The following is a 14,760-nucleotide window of genomic DNA, read 5'->3' as shown; positions in this document are numbered from 1 at the left end:
GGTTAAATAGTGAATAGTCATTTCAATCCTATTAGCAACGACTAAAATCACCTTTTATGCATATCCCGTCGTTACGATCGTAGAATATCCACACAAAATGTTTTAGTCATGTGATTATTCAACGAGCAAATATTACAATTATTATTATTATTAAAGTTACCCTACTTCTATTAATACTGTTCATAATAATAAGAAAAAACATACCAAATACCAAAGTAGTTGTAGTTGCACGACTCTGAACAGCATCGAATATAACCTCCGAAATAACGCAGAAAGACAAAGCTAAGCTGTTGTTTGGTTTATTTTTTACTAGAGGCGCTGGGGCTTTGCAGCAGGTGGCAAGCACGATGATCCCTCGGCGATCCTCCTTCACACACTGCTGGTTTCCCAAAGCACCGGACGATAATGAGGGGCGAGGCAGGTAGGCAGTCTGGAGGCTTGGATGCAGATGAGAGGGCGGGACTGGATGCCGAGAGCTTCGAAGGAAGCTAGGTGACGTCCCCCGTTGGGCGGGGCTTAGAGTGCGAGTGGCAGGTCCAGAAGAGGCAGGCGGGGTAGAACGCGAGTTCAGTGAGAGACAATCTGCAGGTGATCGGAGCTGGCGCTGTCCACCGAGCTGCTGGTGCTGCATAGGGGAGCGGCCAGGACCAGAACCGCTATCTGGAATAGGGAGCTGGACCCCAGAAACTGAAAGAGGACTGTACTAGGTAGGGGCACTCAGAGGGGATCAGCTGCGCTGCCAACTTACTGAGGGAAAGCACATCCCTTTGGCACACACCCTTGGCATCTGCCGATACTTTAACACACCGCTTTTCTTTCGGTGAAATTCTTCATTTCTGCCAAGTCTTCCTCTCCTGTGGATTTGAAGCTGGTGAAACTGCAGGTAAGACAATTTCTCCGCAACTGATATGCCTTACTTTATTAAATAAAGTAGATTTCGTGGTGATGTGGGTCATCTGTATGCCTGGAAGGAAGGCACCGCGAAGTTGGCATAGTTTGTTGAAGGATAGGGGATGTCAGTTTCCGGCTGCTGCCAGCTCTGAAACCTCTGCACGATCGGTTCGCCTGCAAGCTAGCTGAGCATCTTGAGTGCAGTAATTGCAAGAGACCTGCCGGAGGCAGCCACCTCAAGGCCAATAACTTTGTTCCTCTAGTACACTTGTTCAACTTCGCGGCTTCTCTGTGCCTGAAACTCACAGATAAGCGGGGATGCTTGCTTACCATGCTAGTAAAAGACCTGCCTTGCAATGGCCGTGCTCAGCAGTGAGAAAATCGATGGAGAGAGGCTGCTGTGAGATCGTCAGTTGCATGAAGCATAGGCAGTTGCCCGGGTTCCATGATGAGACCGGTCATGGCGAGAGGTCTGAACTAGTAATTTAAATCTCAAAGTCTGCGCACCGCCTTGGGAATGGATAACATAATAATCCCAAGAACGCGTACAATATTGAACATCATTTCTCATTTACTTGCCTCAGCCTACACCATTTAAATTGCTAAAGGCACTATAGATTCACATAATCCAGTAAACCCCGCTAGGCTTTGAGACCTCACCTCCCTAAATCCAACCTTGACTAGACCTGTCCACCGCCCAGCAAACGGCCTTCAACGTTAAACAGACAATCCAAACTTTTGCTAACAATCTAGTACATATTCTTCTCTCGCTGACAGACAGGATCGCATGCGTTGAGTAGCCATAGCCCCGCCCAGTGCTGCCTACATCATCCAAACATACGTCAATAGCACACCACAGGTGCATATAACTGCCAGGGTCTCCTCAGTACAGTCAGGCTTAAAGGACTGTGAGAACTGCATTAGTCCTTATTCCTATGTATGCAAAGGGCCAGCGCAGGATAAGAGAACACCGCGATTCTGGGCCTCGTTAAGTTAGAGTCAGCCAGGAGGATGTATGGATAGACAAGTAAAGATGATACATGTTTTGTTGTGTGCGCGTTGTCATTGAAACTTCAAGACTGAATCAGCAAAGTCTGGCACAATTGGTATGAAGATACGCTCTGGCTAGGCTGATAGCCAGAAATGGGGAACTGGGGCAGAAACCACCATTTTTTAGCCTGGTGTCACTATGTTTACATTGCCCTCCACGTGGCCTCGTCCGCCATACAGCTCCTTAAATGCACGGACCCAGTAGGTAGCGTAACAAAGTCAAGAAGGATGTACATTGACAAATGTGCAAATATGGTTAGATAATGTCACTCATAATTTGGGTTAAAAACTAACTGGAAAGAAAGGCGAAACGTAAAGTAACAAAAAAGTTGGTGACCGAATACGTTACTTCCAATGTGAATTTTCACGTTATGTTTATTGCTGTTTTTAAATTATTTTACTACATGTGATACTGGCTTCTAACGTGCGGCGCTTACCATGTGTCCTTGTGAGTCATCTCTTTCTTTAAAATTTGAAAATCCCTCTCCTGCTGGCAGTGTGCTTGTGTGTTAATAAATGCTTAGACGGCATAATGCCTCGCTAGGGTCAGATCCATGACTCCGCAAGGTCACTGTGCATACGAACTTGTAATTGTTTTTCCTGATGCTGTCGGCTAAATTCCCAGCCAATCCCGAGGCACAGAGCAGATGCACAGGCTGAAGCGTGATTCAATAATCCCCATTACAAGGATGTTGCATTAGAGAGGCTGTGTTGTCGGTAATTGAATGGAAGTGCAACGCGTGGGCAGCAGAAATGTCTCACTTCAGCAGAACAGTCTGTCGCCGCCCGCAACAGAGTGCCCACACTGGCACCAGTCCTGGTAGGCTACACGGTGGAGCCAACGTATTTCTCCTGGTACTTAAGCAAAAGGGGTCTCGCTGACTTTCCTATGTCAGGCGTCAGACGCTGGTAGGAGATGTAGTCCTGCATGGGTGCTAACCGCGAGCCAGCTCAGCAGAGCCCGGCGATGTAATAATTGCACTGAGACTCGTTCAATTGCTGCTCTTTCAACCACAATTCACCTCTGTTCTACAAAACACCACGCATCTCCATCTAGCAATAAATCAGCTCTATGAGAACAATAGCTAATTTGTTCATGCTTTAGTGTCGGCTTCATTATGAAGTGTGATCACTTTTCATATCATTTTTCTGACGCTATTTTTATTGTCCCGTTTTACTTGTGCTTTGGGCAAAAATGTGATACGTGTTGCATGCCAGCTCGTCGTGTACGCTTGCGCTGGTGTTGCTGTGTCCTAGTTTACACGTTCCCCTATGGAGGAGTGTTACTGTGTGTATGTATGTGAGCTCTGTTCGTGGTTGTGTTCTCTCTGTGTGAGTGTTTTTTTGTATATGTGAGTGAATGCATCCGTGCCTCTGTCTGTGTTTATATTTATGTCTGTGTGTGGCTCTGCAGCTGTGTGTATGTTGTAAAACACTAGCCTGGATTCAGAAGACGAAACAGAGGTGCACGTGTAATTTACATTTGTGTGATTTACTGAAAGAATGAGTGAGCGGGTGTGAGTTTGTGTGTGTGTGTGTGGGGGGTGGGGGGGGGCGGGGTCACTGTTCTTTCAGGAATGGTAATAAACCAGTACATGTTCTTTACATAATGCAGTGTTAACTGCCAGACGCAAAACTTCCATAAAGGCAACACTCTAATTTACACCTGGATTGTGAAATGTCGTAACCTTTTACTTAGTGTTGCTGAGTGTTCTCAGCAGGAGCATAAACGTGGGCTCTTGTGTTTAAATATCTTTACCATCGCACGCTCGCGTGACTGTGCTCTAAAAGGCACCAATGCCCTTGGGGGGAAAAAGTATGGTCTGGTTTCCGTACATAGGTGAATTTGTCTCTAACATGCTTTCATACCTGTGGAGGACAGTATTGTCTACGGATATGTTTTATTATACACCAAACAAGTTGCTCTCCGAAGTTGTCCCAACGTGACAAAATTGCACCCTTTTGATTAGTTCAGGTGAGCACACGTCACCGTGTACCCTTGGCTCGGGATTTCGTGCTGGAAGGCACTTGCAGACTAGGAGTCACTCAAAACATGTTTATACCTTGCAGCGACACAGTCGTGTCAGATTGTGAATACGTGCAGGCGATTATGAGGGTGCTTGAATCAGTCTCTGCTGAAGTAATAAAACAACAAGGAGGCCATACACTAAGATAACTACCATTCGCTTTAGAACTCTTACCCTGTTATATTATGTACCCTGCTCCCGGGGTGGCGGTGTCAACGGTGGAAGTGAAGGTCTCGGTGCTTAGCACAAATGCTTATCAGTGCAATGAAGAGGGCAATGTTTGATTGGTTTTGAAAGAAAGCTGAGTAGAATCATCTCAGCAGGAAAGGGAAGCTGTTGTCTTGGCCCCTAATAACCTTCAGTTGATTTATTCAGCAGAAGTGCTGCTGCCAGTAACACTCAGCATTGACTGACGTAGGTTGAGATTTCACGTTTATTTGCATTTGAATGGTGTCTTTGTGAAGTTCTGCAGTGCAGTTTTGAAAAGTTTCACGTTAACTTTTATGGTGGCACTGGCAACATTTCATATTTACGTCATTTAAGGGGATACGATGAAGCATGCCTTGGAGAAGCATGTTCTTCCCATAAACACACCTTTTAACTGTTACCAGAAGCATTTCCTTACGATGAAAAAAATGCTAGTGGGGGAGGTGGGGGGGGGGATGCTCTGATGAAAAATGTAACTTTGAGGGCAAAAAGGCAAATTGATGTACATAAGTAACCCTTAAGGACAAGCAGGGGCGTCATTACCCCCCCCCCCCACCCCCCTGTTTAGCAGGTCGCATGGGGGTAGGAGTCACTTGACAGTTCTGGTTTGAGAACCATTTAAGGCTTTTTTATTGGACCTTTGACTTTTGTTGGAGACTCTGGTCTCCAAAAGGCTACCACACATGATCACCTTCCGTAGACAGGAGAGAGGGAGGGAGAGAAGGAGGGATTAAAAGAAGGAGGGAGACAGTATGGATGGGTTAATGAAAGCAGGAATGGATGGAGATAAGGATGGAGTGATGCATGGAGAGAAGGAAAGATGGAGCGAGGAGGGATGGAGACCTGGATGAATTAAGTGATGGACGGAAATGAAGTTGAAGAGATGAATGGAAACAAGAGTGGATGGACAGAAGCATGAATGACGGTGTGATGGAGGGAATCTTGAATGGACAGAAGAATTAATGGATTGAGAGAAAAGAAAGTGATGATAAAAAAGAAGAAAGGTGGATGGATAGAGAGATATGTTGATGGATGGCTGGACGATGAGCAGGACTGATGGATGATGGATGAAAAGGGCAGGAAAGAAAAAGAAAGGAAAATGGAAAGAAGGAAGGATGAATAAAACGATGGAGAGAATGAAGGGTGAATGGATGCAAGACAAAAAAGAGGGAATGATGAATACATGTACAGAATTGTTAGAAAGAGATAAAGGAAGGAAGACAGGACAAAAAGAAGTATCAAAGATGGCGGGAAAGAAGGAAGCAAAACTGAAAGAGTGATGCAGTGAAGGACAGACCTTAAATTAAGAACTTCAGATTTCCTTCTAGGGGAACCATCTCCTGAAGTGTGCAGTGCAGTTCTGCAACCATTGTCAAATACGGTGGTCTAAATTGTATGCTCAGTCGTTTCCGATGTTTCTACAGTTTGTTTTCAGAATTGAAAAGGAAAACCAACCAAAGATGGGGAGCACAACGTGAAGGTCTGCAGGAGATATTAAAAAGGAACACAATGATTTTAGCTGTGTTCTTTGATCCAAAGGAAACCTCTTACGCTCGCTAGAAACAACGTTTGTAAGAGGCGTTGTTGCTATAGAAACAGAATGAGAATAAGAAGGTTTTTAGTCACATAAATTAGCCAAAGCAGGATAACTTTGATCCACCCTTTTGGGTCTGTTGGTAATGGCACGTGAGGTCGAGCTGCCATAAGAAGTCATAAGAAACATTTTTGTGAGTAGACTCTGCCTTGAGATGCATTTGTGAATTTAAAAGCAGAGCTCGCCAAAAGCAGCAAATCAATGGCAGTTTTGACCAGTCACCATGGTTTAGGAGCACAAAGCCCACATGCAGGCCAGACCTCGTGCACCTCAAACTAATGTTGCTTGCAGTGTTTTTTTTTGTTTCGAAGATTGCGTAGTTTCTCTTATGCTGCAGTTCTTCTTGTCCCAGAGTTTGCGTTGTTGTTCCACTGATTATCTTGTTTCACTCTAGATCATATGATTGCACTTTTTCTGCCTTTCTTGCACCAGCTATTGCATAGATATCCCCGCTCTGTTCTCTTTGTTGTACCGGAGGTTGCATCCATATTTGTGTGTTGCTTTACTACGTGTACCGTTACACTTTTGGTTGCGCTGTTGTTCGTTTGTTGATTTTTTTCTTGTACTGGGAGGTGCGTGGTTGTTCTTGGGATGATTTTGTTGTACTGGAGGTTGCCTGATTGTTCTTTTGCTATTTTCTTTTCATAACTGAGAGGTCGTTTGTCTACTGTGTTCTTGTTGTACAGAACATCGCATGGTTGTTCTACAATTCATTTTCTTGTCTTACACGAGGTTGCATGATTGCTCTACACCATCAAATTATCTGATAAAAAACTTATCAGGCCCGAAGAGTGAACAAACCACAAACTCGTTGTTAAGGGGTAAAAGGCCGCTTTAATAGAACAGGTCTGGCAATATATAAACACCTTGGCATAAAGCCTTACAAAACTACATAACCTCACTAATACATAACTTCGTCCTATCCCCTCCCCCTCCCTCTAAAGAACCCATTCAACCTACCCCTTATGCCTACCACCTTGACCTGACCTACCCCTTACCCATCCCTTCTAAAATTCCCCTTGCCTTGTGTAAATTCCCTGTCCACTGATTTTTATATCGATCCCTTTCCCCACCCGAAATGCTTCTTGACCATAAACCCCCCGCAGCCAGACCTGACTACCAGCAGCAAAAATAATAAAACCCACCCCAACTCCCCCTTTAACATACAAACACATCTAATGAACCATTAACCAAAAACAAACCCAGACCTGTCCTATCAAAGCTAAAACTTATTAATGCCCAACCTACAACGCCTCACTAAATGCAAATCACCTCCAGCCACAAAACAGCAAACAAAAAAGGGGTACGAAAACAAAGAATCAATGCAAGGGAGGGCGGGCGGGCACGAAGACAAACACGCCTACTGGGTGTGACGGCGGCCAAAGAGGCCGCCCACACCCTGCCCCTGTCTTTTATCCTCACACCAACAACCCGCCCCTTCCTGCACAGACTACCAATCCCCAACTCATCAGTGGCCTGTACCACTCCGGCCCGAAAAGCCCGGGGGGAGACCGGGCAAGCCCTCTGCTCCCCCCGAGCCCCCATCGGGCCCGAAGAGTGAACAAACCACAAACTCGTTGTTAAGGGGTAAAAGGCCGCTTTAATAGAACAGGTCTGGCAATATATAAACACCTTGGCATAAAGCCTTACAAAACTACATAACCTCACTAATACATAACTTCGTCCTATCCCCTCCCCCTCCCTCTAAAGAACCCATTCAACCTACCCCTTATGCCTACCACCTTGACCTGACCTACCCCTTACCCATCCCTTCTAAAATTCCCCTTGCCTTGTGTAAATTCCCTGTCCACTGATTTTTATATCGATCCCTTTCCCCACCCGAAATGCTTCTTGACCATAAACCCCCCGCCACACAGGAAAACCCGGTAGGCGTTTTCCTGCCCCACCCGACCCCTTCTATCTATCCCATAGCTTAACCCCCAACAGGTCCGCAATCATCATTCGTAACTCAAACAAATAAATCTCATTACCCAAAAAGGATAAATGAACCCCATCCTGACGGAAAAAACCTACATCTGAACCGCTAATATTGTCATGCCTCAACACAGAAAAAACCTTGAACTCGACAAAAAGACCTAATTTCCCTATTCACCTTCTTTCGTTGCTTCTCTATGCCTTGAAAGGAATGAGGTACCAGTCCCGTCCAGACAATGTGTGTCCCTGACCACTTCTCCTGAATGCGTAGTAATTCTAACTTCATTGCCTTCCGTAAACCTATACCCGAAAGGGGAACCAAATCATTTTCGCCAAGATGAATGACCAATAAATCCGGGCAAACACCTTGCCGAATCCTTTGTGAAAGAACATATAAAAGCTCTCCCCACCTCATCCCACTCCTACCCACCCAACTAACTTTAACCCTCACACCATCCAAACCCAATTGTCGACCAAAATGCCTCGTCGCAGCCTGCTTCTCCGCCCAGCGAATGAATGAGTGCCCGACGATCCACACCGTACATGCTCCATCTGGACCCCCAACACAACCTATGAAGCAAAAAAGATGTTAAAGTATGTCACACCCCCCGCTATAACCCACCCCAAAGAAAAGCACCCGAAACTGACAGCTAGAACAGGAGGAAAAGAGCAGATAGTTAAAAGAAGCAAAAGAACAATTTTGAAAAGAAACCCTTTACCAATGAAAGATCACCTATGATCATTTATCTGCTCTAATATAACGTTTAAAACACTGTGACCTCCACCTACCCAAGTTTTGGATCAATTGATCACTCCTCCCCATTCTCCTGGCTTCTGTTGCCGCGCCGATCCTAAACGAATGAGTCCCGTATAATCCTGGATCCAAACCCAACCGCCTCAAGCACATTTTCAAAACCGCCAAAACCTGAGATGCCGATAATGAAGAACCATCTTGATGTAAAAATACAAACTTTGCAGACTCCGGCAACTTACCTGCAAATATGAACCACGACCTAACTGGACAATCTTGAGAGCCTGTACGCCGTAAAACAACCTCCTGACCCCTGCCCAACTGATCCCCTTTTGTTTTTCCCAACCACACAACAACCTCTCCTCCACTTACCTGTACATTAGAACGTAATAAACCATCCCTCCCTTTTAAACCTAACAACTCTGAAATACGAAACGCTCCATGAAAGAGCCAAGCCATGCATAAAGATAACAAACCCACCTCCCATTCTGAAAAGCAGACAACTCCCAGTGCCCGTAAAATGTCCCGCAATAACTGGGACGTGATTGGCCTTCTTCTATCCCACCTTGCACCTCCTGACCTGGCCCAATCCGCTAAGATCCGCCTGCAAATTTCCCCTTCCACTGGATCATAACCCCAAAAATACTTACCGTAAAATGATATTCCCGCCAACTTACCTGCAATTGTAACAGCAGATAAACCTTTAACAATCAGATGCATAATGAACCGAACCGCCATATCCCGTCTCCTAATGACGACGTCATCCCCCCCAACCAATTCCACAGCTCCCACTTCCAAGAAATCCAACCATGCCTGACCATAACTCTTCCTTGTAGACGGGGCTATAGACCGCTGTACCAGCTCCAACATTCTTAATCTCCTAAAACCCACAACTCCCCCGGAACCAGCGTCTTCTCCATATCTGCTCCCGGTGCTAGACCACTGAACCTCTGCCACTGAAAACGAGATAGGGCATCAGCAGTATCATTATTGATTCCAGGGATGTACTTAGCCTTGAACCTAACATTGGATTTTAAGCAATGCAACAAGAAAATACGCAGCAATTTCAACACTGTAACATCCTTCGCCTTTTGTGAATTCACCAAGGCTACCACAGTCTGATTGTCCACATTAAACACCACATTCCGATTGGCCAAATGAGAACCCCATACTACCAGAGCCACAACTAAAGGAAAAAATTCCAAAAAAGGCAATGCTATGCCTCGCTTCTTTCCATCTGGCTGGCCAAGCCTCCGCCATCCAATGACCATCCCAAAACAGCCCAAAACCGTGGGCACCAGATGCATCCGAAAACAACTCAACCTGCCAAAACCAATCCGAATCATCAACCAACATGGGAACTCCATTAAATTCCTGCAAAAAACAAATACACATTCTCAAATCCTCCCTCACCTGAGCCTTAATCCGAATGTGATGATGCGGTAACGTCGCACCCCTTATTGCAAAACCAAGTCTCCTACAAAAGGCTCTGCCCACTCTGACCACCTTACAGGCGAAATACAAATGTCCTAATAATTCTTGAGCTCGCCGCAACTCCAGCTTATGTCTTTTCACCGTGTCTTCCAAAAGCAAAATCAACTGCCTCACTTTGTCCTGAGGTAACCTCACCTCCATTCTCAAAGAAACCAACTCAATGCCAAGAAAGCTAATACATGTCAGAGGTTCCTCCGTCTTCTCCTTTGCCAGTGGAACCCCAAATTCAGACATCAAATCCTCAAAAATCCAACAAAGTCCTGCCACATGAACCTGTCCCTGCCGCCCCCACAAAGAAAAAATCATCTAAGTAATGTGTCGCCAACCTGTCCCCTCTCTTGTACTGAAAACACCACTGCAAAAACGTACTGAACATTTCAAACAAGGAACAAGAAACCGAACAACCCATTGGAAGCATGCGATCCACATAAATCGCACCCCCAAACTGAATCCCCAACAAAGAAAAATCCTCCGGGTGAAAGGCAATAACCGAAACACTGATTTTACGTCCGCTTTTGCCATCTCTGCCCCATGCCCACACATCCTCACCAAGGCAACAGCTTCATCCACTGATGCATAATGCACAACAGAATCCTCAAAAGCGATAAAATCATTGACCGAACACCCCGCTGGCCAGGACAGATGATGTATCAGCCTAAATTCACCTGTCTGTTTCTTTGGAACCACTCCTAGGGGCGAAATAGTCAAGTTGGCCAAAGGCCACTCCAAAAATGGGCCCAAAATCCTTCCCAATTCCAATTCCTTGTCCAATTTTTCCTGAACCACCTCCGGATATGCCCTCGCCGATTTCAAATTATTGGCCCACCTTCGCACTCTAGGACCTTGATAGCATAAACGGAAACCTTCAACAAAACCACTCCACAAAACCTTTGCTTCGTCCCTTCGAGGATACCAACGTAGCCAATCTGAAATAATCTCAAACTTAATAGGCGTAGGGCCCTTTTCCAACAACATGCTGACTTTGGCCTCTGCCCCTGTCACCACCTCTACTTTGCTGTCCTTGCCATCCCCAGTGCATGCCTCCAAGACACTGAAACGCTGGGTGCCTGCCTCCACAATGGGAGCAGTCATGCCGAAATCTACAGGGCTGCCTATTGCAGAAACTGCTGTTAAACGCCCAGCAAGACCCATTCCCTTGAAACTGCCCTCGCTGCCCAAAACCCACCCGAAATTGGGTGGGACGCCCCTGAAAGGGCTTATATTGCACCGGCAAGCCACTTGCAGTGTGCGTAGTAGGAACATACCTGGCTGTCCTTAACCACTGCATCCACAACTCATTATCTATTTCCCCCCAAACCTTGGAGGGATCCATCGCCTTTCTTGCACGAAATTCCTCGTCATATCTAAACCACCCAAAACCCCCATAATCCATTTGGGCCCGCCGCACCACCATATATTTAAACAAAGCAACACACGAATCCACGTACTTCTCACAATAGACACTTGCATATATCAAAAAAGCTTTTTTCAATATTTGTAGGCACCTTAGGCCTCCGAGCCAGCTCCCATTCCTCTTCCTTTGACCCTTCTTTTGCTTGCACCTCTCTATGCAATAGTTTAAACACATCCACAAATTCACCTTTCCAAATTTTATCTTTTAAATTCTGAGTGAGATGCGCCCCCAAAGGCATCGCCACTCCCATGTAAGGCAATTTCTTACCTTTCCCCGAAGAATCCGCACTTATTACACCCCTTTCCTTAACCGCCTCCTGCAAGACTTTTGACTCATCCTCTTTCCGCACCTCCCCCGTGACTACCGACTTACCTGCCCCATTATCAGTACTGCAATCCACCTGCACAGAAGCGTCAACCCCACCCGAACCACATACTTCCCTCCCATAGCCGCAAACATTTCGACCCAACCCAATCTCACCTCTAGGTAAATTCCCAGCTGTAACCTTGCGACGAGTTCCAGAGCGATCGCCCTGGACCACCTCTGGAACCGCTGACTGCTACGCCGGTACCGCTACCCTTACATTTTGTTCTTCCTCGTCCTCTTCATAATCAAGCAGAGTCTCTTCTTGCATGTCGAAACATGCACCAGCGCCCCAGCTGGTGGAAGGCTGCTCGTCATCCAAAATTGAGCCCGCACTGTGACCCAGCGAACAACGTACACCTGCTTCCCTCGTCGTCGGGTAAACCGCTCCGGAATTTTACCCTCCCTTCTTTCCGGTGTACCAAAAGCGCCCTGGCCTTAACCGGCAAACTCTGCCCACCAGCATGCCGCCTAGCATCCTGATGCACCGCCAAACTCCCAGGTCTGCCCGGAAACCGAGGAGTGTCACACCCAGCGCTAACCTCTTGCAAAGCTGGATTTCACCTATCCAGCAAAACCTTACCCGTCTCCCTATTCACACCCCTACCTACCTGACCATAAACCAAACCTGTTACCAATACACCTTCCTGATCCACCAAATCCACCTGGTCACCTACATGCACAACATTCCGTGCTCCAAAATTTCCTTCAAAACTCCTTACGCTTGAACACCTCACCAAACTGGACTCCTTCAAACCATCTGCCCCAGCATCTCTCTTCAAAAAATTCACCTCCTGCTCATCCATAACACTTTCCCCCAAACGAAAACTTTCCTGTCCCTCTGGCTCCTCGTCAGATATCACAATGACGTCTTCTTCCCTTTCCCTGCCCTCCTCCGCCTTCTGTCCTTCTGCCAAAACCCTTTTAACCGATAACATTGCCCCCGAATTGCCCTTTTCCGTAGGCGCCGCCATTTTGACTATGCCCCCTAAGGATCTCTCCTCTAAATGGCCGCCTCGCGTTCAATCGCGTTGTTGCGCGGCAATTGGGCTTGTTTTCCCGCCCTCCGACCACGCAGATTTCTCGTCATGCGCTCGCTGCAGAGCCGCGCCCCCTGCCTCTCTCCCTGTGTCACCGCGCCCACGCGGCCCGCCCCGCTCCCTCCCGCCGACACCCTCCTCGCCAGGGAGACTCCTGAACGCCGGAGAAAATGGCCCATTCCTCGTCTACGAGGAACCACTTCTTCCGATCTCGAACCCGGCCCCCCCAACACCTCCTGGGGCCCAAAAGCTGAGCGCGTAACTCTCCGACCCTCCGCGCTTTTAGTTTTAAATTTCTTAAGCTTTACTTGCGGCGAGAAACAAGCTGCTACCGCAGCGCTAACTCCTTCAGCTGACAACCTCTTAGGTCTTTTTAAACCCACCCATGCTTCTTCCAGAATGCCCTCTCTAATCAAATCTTCCCTGCCCTCAACACCTTCAGGGCCTGCACAACTTTACTCAGTTCTCGATCCCAATAAACCACAATAAGAAACACTCCCCCACTCTAGTGACAATTCAATATTAATAATAGCTCCACCCTAAAACGCCTTCCAACAAGCAAAAAACGCCTACCAACAAGCCTATAATCTCCACAGCACGAAGACAAACACGCCTACTGGGTGTGACGGTGGCCAAAGAGGCCGCCCACACCCTGCCCCTGTCTTTTATCCTCACACCAACAACCCGCCCCTTCCTGCACAGACTACCAATCCCCAACTCATCAGTGGCCTGTACCACTCCGGCCCGAAAAGCCCGGGGGGAGACCGGGCAAGCCCTCTGCTCCCCCCGAGCCCCCATCGGAGCAAAGTCAAAGGTTGCTTGTACATTAAAACCAACACACCGACACAGGATCAAGCATATATAAAAATGAAATGTAAGAGACTTTCTAGGATCAGAGGCATCAGAAGCGTCAGGGATTTTTAATTCATGCTACGTTTGTGACTCGTGAGGTTCTCAGGAAGAACAGCATATCTTTTTGTTCATTCTGTTATTGATGATGTAAACAAGCAATTGTTTTGCCCTCTGTAATGTGACACCAGGATGTATGGAAACGGAGGGCTCCTGTTTTTCTTCACTGGAAGTCACTAGATGCAATAAAACCCGTCCTCAGGTGCACAGATCCGATGTTTACCATGTGTTGGCAAGCAAGCAGCGACATAAGTCCTTCGGTCAATTACGGTTTAAGATTAGGGTGAAATAAACCTCCATAAATAAGGTTCAAGTGCATATGTGAACTTAGGGGGTTATTCCAACTTTGGAGGAGGTGATAATCCGTCCCAAATGTGACGGATTTACCACCAGCCGTATTACGAGTTCCATAGGATATAATGGACTCGTAATACGGCTGGTGGTATATCCGTCACTTTACCGTCACTTTTGGGACGGATTACCACTTCCTCCAAAGTTGGAATAACCCCCTTAGTCTTTAATCAATTTGTGGAAAAATAAATTGGAGTGGTGAGAAAGGCAAAGGCAACAGAAAAAGCTTAACAACTCTGAGCCGAACAGGCTAGTCTGTTGAAACTTTAGTAAAGCACAGGAAAGCCTTGCATGAGTCCCTCAGACAATTAGATTAAGCCTGGTTTAGATGCGCCCTCCTTTATCTGTCTATAAAACGTCTTTGAGTGATCTATTTTCTAAAGCTGTAGTTTTTTAATTTTATTTTACAAATCACTCGCATAGATTTATATGCCCTTGTGCGCAAAGAAATGTATTATCTCATAGAAATTAGGGATCTTCGAGTTGATATCATCTTAAATATATGTTAAATGATGCTTCAGAATTAAATGTCATTTTTCTAATTAAGATTCTTTTGTTGAACTCTTTTGGTGCTCCCCCTGAGTACATTTGATTTCCAGGAACATTATACTTGCTTACCTTTGCATTGTTTCTAAATTGTTCATACTACTTTTCTACCACTAGTGTCGTTCAAAGTGCTAAACTGCCTTTATTTTGGTTAGTTTCACTCGTGACTGATATGGTATGGAGAAGTG

At 46.3% G+C, this 14,760-nt stretch overlaps 1 protein-coding gene across 3 annotated transcripts in view; it reads left to right on the top strand.

Moving 5' to 3' along the window:
- The first annotated feature begins 518 nt into the window (after positions 1–518).
- Positions 519–14,760, top strand: part of FSTL5 (follistatin like 5) — a 2,922,734-nt gene continuing 2,908,492 nt past the window's right edge. For 2 of the 3 annotated variants that reach the window (XR_011205485.1, XM_069243729.1), the window contains exon 1: positions 539–883. The gene's annotated coding sequence lies outside the window, so the exon portion shown is untranslated. Of the gene's footprint in view, positions 884–14,760 lie in introns of all 3 variants that reach the window. The other variant, XM_069243741.1, reaches the window with a different exon arrangement.

Source organism: Pleurodeles waltl, chromosome 1_2 (assembly GCF_031143425.1).
Source record: "Pleurodeles waltl isolate 20211129_DDA chromosome 1_2, aPleWal1.hap1.20221129, whole genome shotgun sequence".
In the NCBI taxonomy this organism is placed as follows: Eukaryota; Metazoa; Chordata; class Amphibia; order Caudata; family Salamandridae; genus Pleurodeles; species Pleurodeles waltl.
Note: the sequence above shows the minus strand (reverse complement) of the source record. Positions and strands in the feature narration are given on the sequence as shown.